This window comes from Molossus molossus, unplaced genomic scaffold (genome assembly GCF_014108415.1).
Source record: "Molossus molossus isolate mMolMol1 unplaced genomic scaffold, mMolMol1.p scaffold_m16_p_5, whole genome shotgun sequence".
NCBI classification, from domain to species: Eukaryota; Metazoa; Chordata; class Mammalia; order Chiroptera; family Molossidae; genus Molossus; species Molossus molossus.
The window spans coordinates 67,139,060-67,145,440 of NW_023425388.1; positions in this window are offsets into that span (position 1 = coordinate 67,139,060).

Below are 6,381 nucleotides of genomic sequence, written 5' to 3' on the forward strand. Positions count from 1 at the left end.
CCACTCTCTAGGAATCCAGAGGTCCACCTCCAGCTTCCCTCTATTGGAAGGCCTATTGGACAGCCCCTTGCACAGAATCTAAGATGACCCTGCCCCAGCTCTTTCTTCAGGGAATGAATGTAGGCCCTTGGGCTGGGGGAATGGGATGGGGTTCACAGCCCACCACAGCTCTAATAAAAGTGTTCTCCATAAAGCATTACTACAGATGTTTACTCCTGACCTGTTTATTCTCTCTGTTGTCCTAAAAGTTATATAGTCATCAAAATTGTTTCATAGAGAATTCTGATACCTAAAGAGCATATAGCCTTTCTATAAAAAGTTAAATGCTTCTATCTATATGAGACCTAGGAGAGCAGATATATTTATAAATAGATTAAGTTTTTATTGCTCAGTATCAATTCTTTTGGTACAAAAATATCACTTTACCCTAATCATAATACAGGTAATAATATCATTTGTTTTCTGAGATACGGTCTGGGAAGACTTTGGTGTGGTAGAAAACGTGCTTTACTGGAAGCCAGAAGATGCACGTCCAATCCTCTGACCTTCGCTATTTTTTTGGACCCTGGTATTTTCATGTGAAAATTGAATTTGATCAGTTCAGCAATGTGTATTTATTGAGTTCTTATTGAGTACTTACAGTAATGGAGTTCTTAATGTACCTCACAGTATGCTGGTGAAGATATCTTAAATGATCACACTAATGAAAGCATGATTACAAGTTTGGATCGTGTTCAGAATGAAAGGAACCATGCCTTGTGAGACCCCAACCTAGGCTGAGGGTCAGGAAAGGCTCTTCTGTGAGAAGGTAACTCTTGAGCTAATACAAAGGATGAGAAAGAGGTTCCCAGGTATAAAGGGGTTGGGCTGTGGAACAGAGCAAATCAGACAAAGGAAATCCAGAGGACACAGCAAAGGCTCTGACTGAAGCAGTCAAGAGGAATTTAGTCTGTAAAAGGGATCAAATGTGATCACAGATTTGGTTTGGGAGGTGGGGAGAGAGTGAAGGAGTCAAGAAAGATTTCTGAATAGGAATTGAGAGCCTGATGGCTGGTTGAGCCGTTCATCAGCGTAGGGAATGCTAGAAAGGAGCCAGGTATACAGAGGAAGCAGACACAGAGAGGAAGATCAACAGTTTATCTTGAACAAGTTGACTTGAGGTACCTTTGAGATAGCTACATAGAGATGTCTAGGAGGCAGCTGGAAAGCAGAAGAGAGGTTTGGGTTAGAGAGAGAAACTTGAAGCCATTGTCATGTGTATAAGAATTGAAGCCATGATCATGGATGAGTCTGTAGAGAGAGTTTAGAATAAAAAGGCAGCTATTTGATAGCCATGTAGAAAAGGGTGCAACAGCAAAAGAGACTGAGAAATATTCAGTGATGTAGAAAGAAAGCCAGAAGTAAATTATATCACTGAAGTAAGGGAAATGTGTGTTTCAAGGAGGAAGGGGAATGGTCATCACTGTTAGATGCTACTTAGAGTCCAAGAATGATCACAAGAGGCATGAAGGCAGCAGGAGGTCTCTGGGAATCCTAGGGAGGACTGTTTTTAAGAAGCAGTAGTGGCAGGAGTGTATTGAAGACTGAATAGCAGAAGAGTCTCCATGAAGAGAGTGAGTATAGACATCTCTTTCAAAAAGAGTAATGGTGAGCCCCGGGTGGTTTGTCTCAGTGATTAGAGCGTCAGCCTCAGACTGAAGGGTCACAGGTTGGATTCCCGGACAAGGGCACATACTTGGGTTGCAGGTTTGATCCCTGGCCCTGGTCAGGGTTGTTCAGGAGGCAGCCATTTGCTGTCTCTCTCTCACATCGATGTTTCTCTCTCTCTCTCTTCCCTCCTTCCCCTCCACTCTATCTAGAAATCAATGGAAAAATATCATCAAGTGAGGATTAGCAAAAACAGTAACAAAAAAAAGAGTAATGGTGATATATCAGAGAAGGAGTTGCTAGAGACGACTGTGGAGTGGAGGGAGGGCGGACTTCTTTTTTAAAGTAGAAATACTTGAGGATGTTGAAATGCCATCAGGTTGAAGCTACCAGAGGGAGCAGTCTATGACAAGGCTACTGAGGACGCCCAGAGGGTGATTATAAGTTATGCTCAAATAAGAGGTTGGTCTTAGATGAGCTCCTTTAATCTAATAGGAGAGAAGAAGAGGAGAATGAGGCAGATCAAAGCTGATTTGTAGGTTTGGAAGCAGGAAGTTGAAGGTTTTCCATCCAATGGCTTTATATAAAAGTCTATACTAGTTTCAAATTTTGTGATTGTATAATATAGTAGTGATAATAATGACACTTATGGACTGATTTCTGTGTGTTAGTTATGTGTGGTATAATGTATGATTTCTATAGATAAACTGCCTGGGATTTGAATCCAGGCCTTACTACTTCCTATGTGACCTTGAGCTGGTTTTGATTCTCTCTGGGCCTCAGTTTCTTTTGTTAAATGGGGATAAGACACATTACAGGATTAAATGTAGATGTGTATTATATGTTTATGTATAGTGCTTAATGTGGACTTGATACTTGTTCATCGTGCCGTACATATTAGCTAGCAATAGCAGCAGCATGGTTGTCAGCCTTCAGCCTCTGGTACTGCCCTTGCCATTCCCTCTGATGATGTGATGGTAGTATTTAGTCCTGTTGTACGTGTGAGGCAACAGGCAGAGATTAAATGATTTATTTGGGGCCACACGGCTAAATAGATGAAAGAGCCAGATTTTCAAACTAGATCTGGCCAGCTTCAGACCTACACTTTTATAAGTTCTGAAAGCTGCTCATCTAGAATATTTCTTCTGTAGCTCTCTCGATACATGCGAGCTCAGGGTTGATATGTAAAGATGTGAAATAAACACAGTCAAAGTAGGTCTTCCATAGCTTCCACCACCCCGGAGGCTTGCTCTCCGCCAGGTGACCTGCTGCCTCTGTAGCTCCCACCCCTATCCTGCAAATCCTCTCTTCCTTTACCAAAGTCATAGATCTACATCTTTCTCTTTCCCTCTTAGTTTATATTGGCTATTTTTTTCTTTTTAAAATTTGTATCAAAGATTGTGTGATTTCAGCTTGAAGTGAATTGCAGGTGGAAGGGTGTACGTTTTCCTTAGAATATTAGCTGAAGAATGAGGTTTTGTCACCGTTTTGGGTTTTACACTTATTCTTAAAAACATTTCCATGGCATTTGTAATCATTGTAATGCACACTCCTTTAACTCACTTTTCCTGATGATGTGGCGTGTTCCTCTGTTTGTGGCCTGTTCAGAGATCAGATTACCTCCCCTTTCTGCCCGTAACGCCTGAGGTTCTTTCAGCTTTCCCTTTAAAAACTTAGAGATTTTCGCGAAGATTATTGAACTGAGAGACTTTTCCTGATGTTATCAAGTGTTTTATATTCTACCTCAATTGCTTACTTTACGAAACATTTTATCCTTCAAATTTAACTCCTGAGAACATCATCAGACTATATGTGAAGAACACGAAGTTCTATACAAGAAAGGTGTTATGCGTATTTATTTTTTAAATAACAGTATGTTATTGTGTTACTTTTTTGGGAGAATTGAGATAATACCACTTCAAAATAGAACAGTTTGAGATGCTGCCATGGACGGAACATGTTTTCCCGATTAGAATAGCTTCTTTGCTGGGTCTCACCGGCGGGTTTAATCTCCTGTGAGTCCCGTATTGTTCTGGGGTCCCAGGGGCTCGGGCTTTCTTTTCAGAAGAGCTGACAGTTGATTTTGGCTTCCCAGGAGTTGGCTCTGGTAAATCACTGCTTTCTTTTATTGAATTTAAACAGTATTATTGAAGTATAATTTATAGTCCATAAAATTCACCCATTGCCATTTGACCCAGTGATCCCATGTCTAGGACTGTGTCCTAAGAAGCCTGAAACATCAATCAGGAAGAATATATGCACCCGTATGTTCATAGCAGAGCTATTTACAATAGCTAAGATCTGGAAACAGCCCAAATGACCATCAGTAGATGAGTGGATAAAAAAATCTGTGGTACCTTTATTTACACAATAGAATACTATGCAGCTGTAAAAAAAAAAAAAAAAAAAGAAAGGATCTCTTACCCTTTGAAACACATGGAGGAACCTGTGGAGAGTATTACACTACGTGAAATAAGCTAGTCAGAGAAACACAAGTATCACATGATCTCACCTATATGTGGAATCTAATGAACAAAATAAACTAACAAAATAGATCCAGAGATGTGGAAGCAGGAAACAGACTGACAAACCTCAGAGGGAAGAGGGGGGGGGGGCAGGAAAAGATTAACCAAGGAACTTATTTGCATATATGCACAACCCATGGACACAGTGTGGTGGGGGGTGGTAGGAGTAGGAACAGGGTGGAGGAGGTCAATGAGGGAAAAGGGGGGGATATATGTAATACTTTAAACAATAAAGATAAATTTAAAAATAAAAAAATAAAGTATAAAATTCAATTGCTTTTAGTAAATTTCGTTAACAATTTAGTTTTTAAAGTTTTCCCTCTCCGTGAAAGTCCCATTGAACCTGTTTGCTTCCATCGCTCCTGCCTGCTCTCCAGCACACATAACCACTGATTTGCTTCCTGCCTCCATAGACTTGCCTGTTCTGGACAGTTCATATAGGTGGAATAATATGCTGCTGTCTTTTGCATCTGGCTTCTTTCACTCAGCAAAATGTTTTCGAAAGGCTCATATAACATGCATCAGTAGCTTGTTGCTTTTTATTTCTATCTAGTGTTTGATTATATGGATATTCCACATCTTGTTTATCCAATTGTCAGTCAGTGAATATTATTTCCATTTGGTGGTATGATATGAATAATGCTGCTATGAACATTCACAGACAAGTCTTTGTGTAGATATATATTTTTGTTTTACTTGGATAGATTCCTAGGGATGAAATTGCCAGGTTGTATAGTCAGTTTATGTTAAACTGTTTAAGAAAGTGAAACTGTTTTCCAAAGTGGCTGCACCATTTTACATTCCTAGCAGCAGTGAGTGAGGACTCTGGTTTCTCTGCATCCTCATCATCACTTGGTTTTGTCTTGGTGAAGCCACTACTATGGATGTGTAAAGGTATATTATTGTGGTTTTTTACCCATTTTAATAGGTTGTTTATTTATTATTGAGTTGTGATAATTCTTTTTTTTAATCCTCACCCGAAGACATTTTTGCATTTATCTTCAGATAGAGCAGGAGGGAGAGAGGGAGGAAGAGAGAGAGAAACATCGATGTGAGAGAGACACATTGAGTGGTTGCCACCCATACAACCCCAACTGGGGCTGGGGACAAACTGCAAATGAGGTACATGCCCTTAGTGGGAACCGAAACTGAGACTCTCTGGTCCGCAAGTTGACACTCTAACAGCTGAGCCAAACTGGCCAGGGCGAGTTGTAATAATTCTTTATATATTTTGTATACAAGTCCTTTATCAAATATATTATTTATAAATATTTTTTCCAAGTCTGTACCTTAGTGTTTTATTTTCTGTAATTAAATCTTTGGGATCACACAAGTTTCAAAAATTTTAATGAAGTTCAATTATTAATTTTTTTTTTATGGTTTATGGTTTTTATGATATATCTAAGACCTCTTTGACTAACCCAAGGTCATACAGTTTATTTCTAGAAGTTTTATAGTTTTAGTTATTACATTTAGGTCTGTGATACATTTTTTTAAATCCTCACCCGAGGATATGTTTATTGATTTCAGAGAGAGAGGAAGGGAGAGAGAGAGCAAGAGAGAAACATCAGTGTGAGAGAGAAACATTAATGAGTTGCCTCCTGCATGTGCGCCGACCAGGTTATTAAACCCACAACCTAGGTATGTGCCCTGACTGGGAATCGAATCTGCAATCTTTTGGTGTATGGGACAACACTCCAGCTGAGCCACCCAGCCACGGCTAGGTCTGTGGTGCAGTTTGAGTTCACTTTTGTGCTATTTGACGGTCTGAGTTATTTTTTTTGCATGTTAATATCGAACTGTTCCAACACCATTTATTGAAAAGATTATTCTCTCCCCCATTTAATTGTCTTGTACCATTGTTAGAAAGCATTTGACCATAAACAGAAGGGCTTATTTCAGAAATCTCAATCCTGTGCCATTTATCTGGTGGTCTCTCCTTTTGCTGGTCCCAAACTGTCTTGATTACTATAGTGCTACAGAAAATGTTATAATCAGATAGTGTGAATTCTCCAAATTATTATTATTTTTTCAGTATTCTTTTGGCTATTCTAGCACTTTCCCTTTTCTTGTGTTTTAGAATTAGTTTGTCAATAATAACAAAAAGCCTGCTGGGATATTGACTGGGATTTTACTGAATCTATAGATCAATTTGAGGAATATTGGCACTTTAACAATATTGAATCTTCCAATCCATGAACATTGCCTA